Source organism: Brassica rapa, chromosome A02, assembly GCF_000309985.2.
Source record: "Brassica rapa cultivar Chiifu-401-42 chromosome A02, CAAS_Brap_v3.01, whole genome shotgun sequence".
In the NCBI taxonomy this organism is placed as follows: domain Eukaryota; kingdom Viridiplantae; phylum Streptophyta; class Magnoliopsida; order Brassicales; family Brassicaceae; genus Brassica; species Brassica rapa.
In genome coordinates this window covers 24,319,720-24,334,227 of record NC_024796.2, presented here as the reverse complement: position 1 = coordinate 24,334,227, position 14,508 = coordinate 24,319,720, and the positions used below count along the sequence as shown (strand labels likewise).

At 35.1% G+C, this 14,508-nt stretch overlaps 1 long non-coding RNA gene across 1 annotated transcript; it reads left to right on the top strand.

The window, feature by feature from the left end:
* The first annotated feature begins 885 nt into the window (after window positions 1-885).
* On the top strand, window positions 886-13,225 carry LOC117131678. The gene is made up of 2 exons (XR_004454850.1): window positions 886-9,370; window positions 10,032-13,225. It is a non-coding gene; the product is annotated as an uncharacterized LOC117131678 (long non-coding RNA).
* The last annotated feature ends 1,283 nt before the right edge of the window (window positions 13,226-14,508 follow it).

Genomic DNA, 14,508 nt, shown 5'->3' with positions numbered 1-14,508 from the left:
TTGTAAATATAATTTAAGTTGGTTTAGCATATATTATGTTTAAAATAACTTAAATTAAATAATAATAATATTATGCTTAAAATATAATTTTAGAGAGTTTTCAAATATAGTTTACAGAACATTATAGGTGATGAATTTAATTTATTAAATTCGTTTATTACTTAAAACTAAGTTTTTTAAAAAACATACTGAGTTATAAATATCAATGATGGATTGGTGAGTATAACATGAAGAAAAAAATATAAATATCTGTTTTTCAAGATAAGAAATTCAGCTTTTATTCAGATACTCAATATATAATATCTTAAATTATGTTTTAAAAAATATACATAATTTATATATATAGATTAATCTTCCAAACTTAAACTATTATATTATATATGAATAATGTTTTTAAATAAAAATAATTTCTGATTTAAAATAAAAACAACAAATGTTTATTTACAAATAATGGATGTAATTTACATTATACTATCATTTAACAAGTATTAGATACGTTTTGATATATCATTATTTTCTATTCCCAGAAAACAATAAATTGTTAAACATCAATATCATCTAGGTTAAGTATACGAACAACAAAAATCCAAACAACACAAAAAATATTTACATAACCATTATAATACAATAATTTAATCAAAAATACAATTAAAAAAATATTAAAAAGAATAGTTATATACTTAATATTTGAAAATAAAAGATATTTTTGCTAAAATTGTACTTACCTGGCCAAGGAGATCGACCATCTTTTTACGGATCGATCGAATGTTGAGCATGTGGTCGGTCCAAAAATACTCTGCAGTTTAATAAAATCTCTAAAACATTTATTCCAACACTCAAAAGATAGTTTTGCTAAATATGATAACTAAATAGCCAATAAAATTACAAAAAAATATTTAAATAGTAAAAAATATGTTAATTTAACGTGTTAAAATTTAAAAATAAATTTTAATTATGACATGCATTTTAACATTTATATAAATATAAATCATAGCCTAAATATAAATAATTTAACAACTTAAATTAGAAAAAAATAAAAATCCCGGGCGTAGCCCAGGTTAATCCCTAGTCTATTATATAATATGATAGTTTCTCTCCTCCTGAATGCGACACGTCAGCGGTCTGTGGGTCCCACTTTTTAAAAGTGTGAAAAAATGTCAAATATGTGGTTCAAACCCGGGTTATTGAGATATAAGCACTCACAACTATACCATTGCACTAAAGGATATTTTGTACATTGATGGTCGAAACTAATATATATTATAAAGGTCGGAAACTAATATAACATTGTGAACCCCACCTCTTTTTTTTTTTTTAACTGATGGGTAACGAATGGACTTCGACAAAAAGTGGGCTTTGGGTTTATTGATTTTCTGTTTATTAGGCTTTGTATCTGCCCAAAGTGGTGATACGGACAAAGCTAAGAAGATTAGGGAAGCCGCCATCTTCACCATCTCCTTCGTCACTATTATGGTCGATCTTTAAGGCTCTACGCACGTTTTGCATCCACCAAACGCTTAGTTTCTCCTCTAACGCCTTCAGAGCTCTCATAGAATCCCTCAAGGTAAAAGCTCCATCTTGTCTCGAACTTTTCTTTCTCAGTTTTCCGATCGCTTTACTTTCTCACATCCATCACGAAAATGACTTATCCAGCTGCTCCAGCCGCTTCAGCCGCCGTTCCCTACTCCACCTTCAACTCTCTCCGCCTTGGAAGGTCCACTCAGTCCATTGTTGGTCGGCTCATCCGATTCTAGGATTCCAGGAACATTAACAAGATTGGAGAGTTTATGGGCATCACCATTCTCCTCCTTGATGAACTGGTGATGATTGTTTCTAATTTATTTTTTATCACTTTAACTCTGCTTTGCTTATTCTTTGTTCATATATGAAACGTGTCTTCATCTTTTTGTTTTGGTTTTGTCTATGGGTTTTCTTATGAACAACTAATGATTTTTCTCTGTTTTTTAACATGATTCTGTGATCTACGGTTTCATCCCTGCAATCTCCAAACAAAACAAGGAAACTGAATGAATTATGTTTTTAGCAACTGAATCTAAAAGAAATAAAAGACATCTTACTTAACAAATTAAAACCTTTTTCTTTTGCAGATTCCGACGACGACGAAGCACCCGAAGACCAACGACAATGGAATGATGCGGACAAAGCCTAACTGACGTAAGTAAACTCCTCTTCAATAACGCATCACACTATTATCGCTCCCCAATCTCACAAACTTAAGCTCTAATCATGCCAGGGATCCCACAGGTGATGCTGTCCCGACGACGGAAAAAAGAAAGAAAGATAAACTAACGTTTTTTTTTATTTTCAGTTTTTAAGTTCAAATCATGTTTTATACATATAGCCCAATATAATATGATCCCAAACATTTTAAACCCACAAATATTTTTTTATTATGTAAAAAACGTCAACCTTCGTTTATGTTTTGTTAAACTATTTTAATCTTTATGTTCTGTTAAACTATTTCACACAGGGGACAGATCTTCTTAGAAGAGGAGCCACTTGCCACGATGCTTCCAGTTTCACCATTCTTGACTCTTATGAACCACAAAGCCAATATAAGAGCTTTGTTTCAATCCAACGGCTGGATTTTGTCACAAACCACCGCTAAGCCTGAAGAGGGAAGAGAAGTGGAGTGCTGCGTTTTGGAAGATGGTTACTTGGAGTTTACAAGATGAAGATGGAACCCGTGACGAGGAAGACGAGGAGAAGTGTTACATGGAATATCCTAACGTTGAGGATATAGACAATGTGTGATCTTAGCGATAAAGATTAGTGTAGCTTTAATATATGCTACTACGGTCCTTGAGCTCCCTAACAAGTACTAGCAAACAATGTGTATTTTGAAAAAATAAAATAATTTTGTAATGCAAGTAATTTAAAACTTTGAGTATTTATTCAAACAACGGATATATACAGAGTTGATAACTTGATATGGACCCCCAAATAAGTTGGTGCTGCGCTGTCACAATATCTGTCTTTTTAATTTCATATACCTGATGTAAGCTTCTTCATCTTCTTCTTTTTCCCTTTCCGTTGTTCCACGCTCTCTATTTCATGTTTAAGCCTTTTTTACATTCTCTATATTTTACCTTAATTATACTTTTTGAATTTTCTTTCCGTTTTGGCAGATGTCTCTAACTTGACTTAATCGTCAAAAGCTAGGATCAATTTTGTTGTCTTACTTCTGATAAATTTTATTCTTTAATTTGCACAAATCTTAAGCAACACCAACATCCCGTAAATCACACCACCCCACCGATATCCAAAGTAACCAGCGCCGCGCTTGCACGGAGTCTCAGCACCTAGTATAATCAAATTGGGCGATGGAGCAATGAAACCGAAGAATAAAAAAAATTCTATAATATAGATGATTTTTATTCTAATATGCTTTTCAAACACTCTCTCTTTTCTTTTTGGCGCTTTAAACTAGAGAAGTCTTTACCCACTGGTTCTTAAGATTGTTTCGAAGTTGACTTACCAGTTTTAGTAAGATTCCCTGCAAATTCCTCAAGTTTTTCAAACGCACTTTCCTTTCTCAGTAAAACCTACTGATCCCCTGTAGTCACTAGTTATTAACCGTCAGCTCTTTCGTCCTCCGCCGGTGAACCAGCTCTCGACTACTTCCTCGATGACGATGTACTTTGGTTATGAGCTAATGGAGGATATGGAGGACCCTCACAGAAGCCGACGACTAGCTTTCTTCACTGCTTAAGCTCGAACCTCGGAGTCGACTGAAACTCCTCCGAACGGAAGTCTTGAGTAGAAGACAGCCCTACGCTCCTCTGTTTCTGCTTCCCCTTTACTCTTCTGCTGGTTACTGTCGCCGCTTTCTCTATAAATCGAGATTATCATCGTTACTTTTCTCTGCTACTTCATAACCGGCTGTAAGATGGAAAGACGGTTCACCATTGAGGAAAAAGGCAAAATCATTGCTGTAAATCAAGCCGAACCACACCGCTTGAGAATCCGAGCTCCGGAGTTCAACCCCTCTGAACTGATACGGGATAATGCTCTCACCCTTATAGGCCGTCTGACAAACCCGAGATAACATAACATGGTCACTGTACTCTCCTACTTGCCTAAGAAATGGAATCTGCTTGGTATAGTTGCAGGCTCTGAGCTTGGAGATGATTGTTTCCAATTCAGGTTTGAGGATGAAGCAGATCTCCGACGAGTTCTAAACGAGAGACCCTATCAGTATGGTCAATGGATGATTATCATCCAGCGTTGGGATCAGATATACTCTCCCACTTTTCCGTCCCAATTACCCTTTCGGATCAACATCAAAGAGATACCTCTCCATTACTGGCATGAAAAAGTGCGTAAGAACACCGGCTTGGAGCTTGGAGGTTTAGAGGACTACCAGCTCACTAAATCTTCTGCAAGAATTCGACTACTCATGGATGGCTTACAGCCTATCATCAAGGACCAAATCCTCGATTTTAACTCAGGTGAGGAAACCACCCTGGTACTGGATTATGAAAACCTTGGAAACCACTGCTCCCTCAGCAACTGCCTGACTCATCTAAGATTGTACTGCCTAGATCGAAAGCATGCAAACAATCGTCTCAACGATACAACCCTCCCCTCTACTTTTGAGCGATCGAGAAACTTCAATAACAACGGTTCCCAAAGACTACAATCAACTAGAGCTGCTGAGGATGCAAGAGGGGACGTGGTTGCAAATGATCAATTTATACCGTCTCTACTACCGTGGGAATAAGGAACATAATCACACCGGCCCCTAATAGACCTGCTGAGAGTAAAATTCCAGAGAGACAACACAGAGATTATCCCAGTATATACTATTATGGTAGCTCTCCTCCTTACTCGACAAGTAGAGGCCATAGACGCTCACAACAAGATGAACTACGCAGAGACTCTTCATCAGCCTTATCGCCACGTCAGCAAGGGAACACTCAGTGGAGAGTTAAACAACCAACGGCGGATATGACGGGGGCTGCCCCCCAAAATTCACTAGAGAGTGCTAGACCAGCGGTGGGTAGGAATCTTGAGATCCACGACTTCCCCCGATCCCATCAAAAGAGCAAGTTATGGACGATCTTCAACAGGCTACCTACAGGTATACAAGTTGTGCAGACCCCACGGAGAGCACTGCTCGCAAACAGAGGGTTCTTGTGAGCGATGCCCAAGGAGATATAGAAGTAGCTCCTCAACGTATCATCAATGCAGCCATTGAAACACAGGCCATACAAGCACAACTCCTTGCGCAACATATGGTACTACCTCCTGCTGTTATACCTGCTCCCAGTGAGCCAGTTTCTAATGTTCAAGACCCACGATAATCGACTACTGTCATCACCGGGAAGAAGTGAGGAAGACCAGCAAAACCTAAGGATAAGCCCAAGGACATACGCATTAGCCCAAAGACCATTGTTGGGTCCTCGTCCCGTCGCCGTATTTTGTCAATTGTTCAAGCATCCCCGGGAACAGCTGCTGGATCGCAGCAAGGGAGAAGAGTCGTGCGTCCTGCTACTACGTCACGAAGAAAAACCTAATCTCAAACATCAACTGTACAACTTCCTCCTCTACCACCAACAAGAGATGGAGACACATCAGGAGACTCACCGGTGTATTTTCGCCGGTCTCCTCCCCATCTTCCTCAGCTTTACTTAGCTAGAACTATTGTGGGTTGGGGAACCCCATAACAGTCTAGCAATTAAGAGAGATCGACAAGAAACACTCTCCCGATATTATGTTCCTCATGGAAACAAAGAATGCTGATAATGTTGTGCTTGATAAATTAAAAGATCTAAGATTTGATTCGCATTTTTTTTGTTTCTGCTACTGATACTGGAAGTTGAGGTCTTTTCTTGTTATGGAAAAATGCTTTAAATATTCAGATATTATCTTTCAGCAAGAATCTCATCGACACCTTGGTGACCCACAAAGGTGCTTCCTTCCATGCCTCTTTTATTTACAGAGAACCTGAAGTCTGCAACCGACATGCAACCTGGAAATGCTTATCTCACACTTTTGACAACCGTGCTACCCCAGGTTTTTCACTTTGGATATTAATGAAATTATTCAGAACAAAGAGAAATCTGGAGGGCCTCTTCGAGCAGAAGGAACGTTTGGAGCTTTTAGAAGCTTCCTTGCACAACACGACTTGTTTGATCTGAAGCATTCATGCAATTTTCTGTCGTGGCGAGGGAAGCGGGGAACCCACCTTGTATACTGCAGACTCAACAGGGCCCTAGGTAACGGTAACTGTTCAGATGTCTTCGCCAATGGCTGATGCCAATATCTGGAGTTTCAGGGGCCGGATCACCATCCATTGATGTCTTTCTTCGAAGCGAAACGCCGGACAAAATCTTCTATATTCCGATTTGACAGAAGACTTCGGGATAACGTGAAAATCAAGCAACTAGTTGCTGCGACATGGCATGCCCATTCTGAAACGACAGTACACCACCGTCTCTCGTATTGCAGGAAAGCCATTGTATCCTGGAGTAGAGAGAAAGCAAGGAACAGTATATTCAAGATTGAGCGCATTCAGAAAGAGCTTAACGAGAATATGACCAATCCGAATGGGTGTGAGAATTAGATATTGAGACTGAATGCCGAGCTTTTAGCGGCCTACAGAGCAGAAGAAGAATTTTGGCACCAACGAAGTCGTCTCATGTGGCTTGTAGCACCAGATTCTTTCATGTGATAGCTAAATGAAGAGGGGCTCGAAACAGAATTTTGGGGTTAGAAGATGCTTCAGGGAAGGTTCTGTTGGAAGAGGGACACATAGCCACGGAGATAGCTTCTTACTTCCAGAGCATTTTCTCATCGAACACTTCTGGCTCAGACGATGCTTAAGCATGTCTTATCTGCTATTCCTACTCATGCTAGCACCTGCTTCGAACTCCCGATGAGCCTATGTAAGCGAATCCAATCGGCACTCACTAGATTCTGGTGGGACTCAGCGGATAAGAAGAAAATTTGTTGGATAGCTTGGAGCAAAATTACATTGCCAAAAATCATGGGAGACCTTGGTATTAGAGATATTCAGCTCTTTAATATAGCTTTACTGGCCAAGCAAGCCTGGCGGTTAGTCTCAACACCTGATTGTCTACTCTCTCGGATTCTATTGGGTAAGTATTGGCAAAACAGAAGTTTTCTCGACCTACCTCCTACTCCGTCATCGTCTCACGGGTGGATAAGTGTCCTTTTGGGACGCGACCTTCTGGTAACCAACCTGGGAAAAGTTATTGGAGATGGAAACTCAACCATAGTGTGGCAGGATCGCTGGATCTTAAATGGAAGTATTGGACGCCCATTTGGACCACCGATTGAGATGGATCAAGATCTTATGGTTGCTGACTTATTAAGAAGAGGTTCCAACGAGTGGAATGTTCCTAAAGTTAAATCCTTGTTCCCACTCATCTCAAAGAAAATTCTCAGCATCTCCCCGAGCACATTAGGAGCTAATGATGCCTTCGTCTGGACACCTACCAAGGATGGAGTCTATTCAACTAAGCCAGGGTATTTCGTAGCGATGAAGAACAGAGCAGCTCTCGACAATGAAACGGATTCATCACTCGAGTTGGAATGGACGAAAAAAGATCTCGGGATCACCCTGCCTCCCAAACATTAAACTCTTTATGTGGAAATTGGTTAAAGGTGCTTTAGCACTAGGAGCTAACTTGGAAAACTGAGGTTGTGGGCCTGTTCTCTGCCCGAGATGTGGAGAAAAAGAAACTGCTGAGCACCTCATACTTCATTGGTTTGCTAGAGAAGTCTGGATGGAAGCTCCATTCAATGGTATGATTGCGTTCGACCAGTTCACATCATTGAAGGAAGCTATGGCTGCCAGAATTAAACTGAATTGTCTCCCTCCAACTGGAGTAACATCACATGTTTTTCTATGGATCTGCTGGAGCCTATGGACAGCGAGAAGTAAACTAATCTTCGAGAACAAGGCTCTTACACCTTCTGAAGTTATCCACACTGCCAGTAGTAGTGCTAGGGAATGGAATCTGGCACAAACCACGCTAACAAGCACAACCACAAGCACAGATTCATACACTCGCTCTGCAGTACCCGCCCACATCGAGAGCCATGATTGTGTCTCAATCTTTACAGATGCAGCTTGGCGTCCTACCAACGGAGTTACAGGTTTTGGATGGATTCTCAAGGAACCGATACTGACCGCTACTCAGCATGGTTCTAGATGCTTCGATTACATCCCATCGGCCCTGGTAGGGGAAAGTTTAGCAGTTCGTTTGGCCCTCTCCCACGCATTGTCTTCTAGTTTCTCCAAAGTCTGTGTGTTCTCAGATTGTCAGGTGCTCATCAGAGAACTTTCTTCGAAGTCACCACCGGTAAAACTCTACGGAATCTCCCGTGACATCGATATCCTATCCTCCTTGTTTGAATCTTTCTCTTTGTCTTTTATTTTTAGATCCTTGAACTCTGAGGCGGGCCTTCTCGCTAAGGGTGCTATTTGTAATGTTACTTTCTCCACATGATGATTTTCTTGTGCTCTTTAAATTAATCTAAGTGTTTGGTGTTCAAATAAAAAAATAAAATATAGAGGAATACTATTCTTCTTCTATAAATAGAAGAAAAATAGTAATTTTTATTTGAGAAAAAAATAGAAATGAGTTAGAGTGATTTCAACTCTAAATAATATTATATAGGCAAATATAAAGGTTGTCAGAGATGGCCTAACAAACCAGAAACGAAGGTTGAATGATTTATCTTTAAAATTAATGATTGATGGGCAGAGAGACATTTAAAGGGGGAAGTAATGTATATTTTGTTTTGAAGTCTTTTGTGTGTGTTTTATGCAAATTTCTCAACATTTTAGTGTCTTGTAACTTCCGTTCGCTTCAATGTTCCAGCAATCTCTGCTTCCATCTCAGTTTTGTGTTTTTAAGGATTTGATTCAAATGACTATGTTTCAAACTTTACCCTTCTTAAATCCAAATAAAACGCTCTAGTCTTTGATCTTCATAGTCTAAGCCTTAAAGGGTTCCAAGTTCCTCTAACTGGCTAATTATACAAGTAGAGAGAATTTCATGTTGGATAATCCTTTAATTAAGATATAACCGTACAGATTAATTATTATTTTCAAACCGGCCTAGCCCAATAAGGAAATTGATAGATTGCTACCCAATACAAATACAAAATGTGAAAATATTGACCCAATTTTCAAATCTCATGTGAAGCCCAAATATTTATTTTATTCGTAAAACATTGATAAACCGATCCATTTAAGAAAGAAAACGGTTTAAAACCACATCACTCTCAATTTTTTTCATCCTTGCCTCGACAATTCTATGAATAATTCATATTTTCATATGCATAGAGTAAAGCTAAACTGTATTATCTATTTGTTTCCCACTACGTTGCACGGAAGCTTCATCGGACGTCCGCTTTCCGCTTCGGAACCAGAATCGGAATCGGAACCTTGTGGAAGCTTGGGGAATCTCGCTTCCAAAACGTTTCTAAAATATTCTCTTTAAAAACCGGTTGGAAGCTTATGATTCCGTTTTGGAATCACGCTTCCATTTTAAAAAAAAAATACAATGTATATCAATAAAATATAAAACCATAGTTTTAATCTATATAAAATAAAAAAATTAATAGTAATGAATATTGAATTATAAATATATAAATATCAAAAATAATACTATAAATTATCTTTATGCATTGAGATTTTTTATTAAAGATATAGCACATATTGAAACATATTGTGTCAATTATTTATGAAGTACTAAAAATAATTAATATAATATTTTTTGTAAACATAATTTATGTGTATTTTTACAGTTTTAATATAAAATCATTTCAAAATTATTATAAATGAATAAATGTTTTATTTCAAATTTAAATCATATAATTTTAGTCCTAATTTTTTTAAAAATTTACATATATATATATATAGATATACGCTTCCAACACGTACCCGCTTCCTAATATTTTAAAAAATCTCGCTTCTGCGCTTTCTTACGCTTCCGCTTCCACGTACCCGCTTCCGTTTCCATATAACATAGGTTTCCCAAATATTTGACCAGTAAGAATATGTTGTGAAATTTCTCAAGACTTCATCCCCATTAATAGATCCTCAATTTGCTTTCACTACAACATTTATTATGAAATCTTATCCATTTAACATTATTCGCAGTGAGATCCACAAAACTTAAGTTGTTGATCCCTTAACCACAATGTTTCAAGCAGTGGCGGAGCTAGCCTATAATCATGTGGGTCAAATGACCAGTATGAATTTTTGAATTTTTTTTTTGCATGTATTACGTACAGAAACATATAATGAGTTTTGTTTACTGACTCTCGTAAAACACTTGTATCATCAGTTTGACCTTTTTTTTTTGTCAAAAACATTTCTTCCTTCGCCATTGGTTTCAAGTTAGTGAATTTGAGAGTCTTTTTTGTTTCAGCGTACTAGGCAATGTGGATGAAACCGACATCCAGCCACTAAGCTTTTTTTGGTTTGACAAATGGTGGGAAGGAGTCAAGGAGATAAGACCTCCTATAAAAGCATCTCCAAAAGAAGTTATATAACTTTAAATATAGAGCTTTTTCCTCTACAATAAGAAACTTTAAAACTTCAAATTTGGAGTTTTGAGAAGTGAAACTTCATATTTGGAGTTTCACTACTCAAAACTCTAAATTTGAAGTTTCATCTTTTATTTGCATTTTAGTCCCAACAATTAATTACACATCACATTTATGATTATTAAGTATTTTTGTTTATCGTTTTAATCCTTAGAATTTTTATATCTCATAAATATTTCAAATTTTTTTAATAAATTCAAAATTTTCACATAAATTTATATAAAAAGTTAAAATAATATTTTTAATATTTTAAAACTAGAATTAGACAACAAGAATATTACAAAAAGAAACTTAATAATTTTTTTTAAAAAGATACATGAAGACATAATTATTAAACAAGTTTAAATATTGCAACAAAACTAATAGTCTGGTAAAATTTCTCCGGAACCTCCAAAATCTCTAAAATATTGTCCAAACAAATTTTGTGTAACCGAAGATGGACATTGCGGAAATAATTTCATGGAATAATGTGGTATATTTCTTGTAGTTTCATATTTTATTATGTATGTATTTTTATAATTTTATATATTAGTGTAATATTTTATTAATTACTATTGCTATAATATTTTATATATATGTGTTGGTTATTTATAAAAGTTTTATGGATTTATACTAATTATGAAAAATATAAAGACTATAATGCAAAATACAAATAATTTTGAAAAGAAGAATCAATACTACCATTTTTAGGGTTTTACGGCGTTTTAAACGCCTTAAGTCATAAAATTGAACTCGGCGGAAAAGAGGAAGAACTTACTGGTGGCGGAGTTCATGAAGCCTGGTTTCAGAACTGAAAAAAGGAAGCGGATGATTAGCTTAGTCTACTAAACTACTCCTCGGGATAAAGGAGAAACGAGATTCATTGTAAAAAGAGAGATTACAGGCGGTGAGAACGACATAAAAGAGAGATTCGCCTCAGATAGAAATGGCGCTAAGGTTTCGTTCTTTTCAACAAAAAAAGTGAAAAATAGTATTTATATGTCCGGTAAATTCTCTGGTTAAGTTTAATGTACTTTGGTAAAATCAAAGATTCGGTAGAAGTCGTCCGGTAAATACTATTCATTAGACGATTTCCATGAAAGTCGTCTACACCCTAAATAAACCCTTAAACTTAATTAACTAACTAAACACTTCATTAAACTTAACTACAATTTAAAAAGTGTTTAATAAACGAAAACTAAACATGTATAGGTCACATGTAGGTCAAAATTTAGTTTTTCAAAAAATATTATAAGCTTCCTAAAAACTAACTCTAACAATACATACAATACTCCAACATGTGTTGCCAAACCCTAAACCAAAAAATATCATGAATCACTACTTTCACTCATCTATGTTGAGAACAATTCCATTTTATTATATTTAATTTATATCACTTGCAACTATTTATAATTACGTGATTTCAATTTTTTCCCTATCAAAATATTTTTTTACAAAATTTATAAATTATTTTTAATATTAACTATACTAGAAGACTTTCCTAGACGTCTTCCAGACGACTTAAAGTATCTCAGAAGACTCAGAAGACTTTCTGGGACTATATTTGTAAAAGTGAGTTCTGGTTTTTTGTTTGGTCATAAGGGGCTGGCTGTAATTTCACAAGGCTTTTAGGTTAATTTTACAATTGATTCAAGTTTGGTTATATATAGTTTTGCATTTAAAATCAAGTTTTGAGTCATATTTGGCAAATTTTCCATATTTCTTCTCTATTATGTAGGTCCAATTTAATTTGACTTCCATATACATTTCAAACTTTAAAAAAAAGAAAAATTATGTAAAATAGTATTGTTACATAATAATGTTCTCAAAATAATTTTTGTTACAAAAATTTATAGTAATAACAATATAAGCCATTTAAATATATGCATTATAGAGTTATATCCCTTATATACTAAAGCACAAGTCACTCAACAAATAAATTTTTGACATCTGGAAAATGTTAAAAAAACAAAAAAAACAACTAATTGAAAAGAAAAATCTTCGATCCCTAATTATCAGCACATATTGCCTATGTTTTCTTATAATATTTCAGCCACGTTCAAAATCAGTTGACCACAATTTTCAAACTGTTTTTTTTTCATATATATAATTTTGATCTATTAATTTACTCTTTGTTTGTTTTTTCAATCTTCTCTGCACGGATGTTTTCTCTTTCTTAAAGATTTTATGTTTTGGTTGGTTTTTTCTTTCTTTGCAAAAAAAGGAGAGATTGAGTATTAGTTTTTTTTTTTTGCCAAAAAGAGAGATTGACTACACGATTTGTTTGAATTAAACAGGTTACTTCCTGTTTTTTTTTTTCCGTGGCAATTCAAATTTTATTTATTCATCACCTGAATTGATACCCAATCGATAAATACAGTAGAATTATGGAAGAAATTGATACTGGTATGGTATTTTTGAAGAGATTTCAATTTTAGTTAACTCCTGTATATAACTTAAAAACTTCTTCTATCTATTGATTTACAGGTACTGTAGGTTACGGTTTGGAGATGTGGCATGGAGCATAATCAAAATTATTTGTGAAAGGGGATTCGAGAGACAAATGATGTACCATTATTCCTATAACAATTGCGAAAGAGCCAACAGAAAGCCAAAGAGTTGCGAAAGAGGCAAAGAGCCAACGCTTCCAATACTATGTGCCATCATTATTCATATAATATTTTTAGAGAAATTTATTTTGTGTGAAATTATGATAATGTTCAAATAATTTTTAAAACGGTAAATTGACCCGTGCGAAGCCGGGCAGTAATACTAGTAATACATATAAATCACATTAATTTAATGATTTTTTTTGATAGCAAAGCATTTACAGACTCATGTTGACTCTGTAAACCAGATCGGTAACTCGGCATCCATGTGTACGACAAAAGACGGTTGTTTCCTAGCATTAATTTAGTGATAAATTTTGTTATATAAACTACAATATTTTAGTATAAGAAGAAAAAACCTGCACATCATAGTTTTATTTTTAAATGAGGCATTCTTCATGCAATCTTTTTTTTAAATATAATTATATATTAATCATCTTCACAAATGAACATGGTGGAGGTTACAAAATCCAACGACTGGGAGAAACATCTGAGCTAGGTTACATGCTAAAATGGCAGAACAGCAAGACAAATAGATCAAAAGCAGTAAAGTAGAGGGTTGAAGGAAAAAAGACATGGAATCTCTGTTTCCTTTTTTCAGCTGAGCTTTGATAGAATAACTGTGTAAACAAATAATACTATAACAATTGCTCATATTCCACATTTCATGTTGCATCGATCTAACTCATTTTTCTATTTCTGTTTTTTCGTAAGTGTGTCTAATTTAAAAAAACAATTCATGAAATCTGAACAAATAAAATGATCATAAATTAGTATCTATTATTCTGTTAGACATTTCACAAAGTGAAATTGATGTTAATGATAACAAGATTTTTATCATATGTGTTGCCATTTATATAAGTTAGTTTTTCTTCATAGAAAATGCTACAAAAATGTAAAATTAGTAATCATTTATTAGAAACACAAGCTGACTTCCCACTTATTTACTGGAATTTGATCAAAAAAATTGCCAAAAGAGGAGAAAAGAACATTATTTTTCATGAACAATGATTTTATGTCTTTGTACTTTGTTTTTTGAAATAAATTAAAATTTAATAATGTTATTTTGATTATATTCAAAATGCAATAAAAATTTAATCATAATTAAAGGGCATTAGTTTTTTAATGGGCTTTAGGCACAAGTCCGGACCGGCACCGGTTGATCTTAGAGATATATGTAAACTCATATGGTTAACAAGACAATAATAAAAGTCTAACTAATACTAAAAAGGCAGTAATGGGCACCAACTTCATTGATGTTTTATTATATAAGTAGTCGAAGACAGTTAAGAGTTACAAGGCTTTTTAG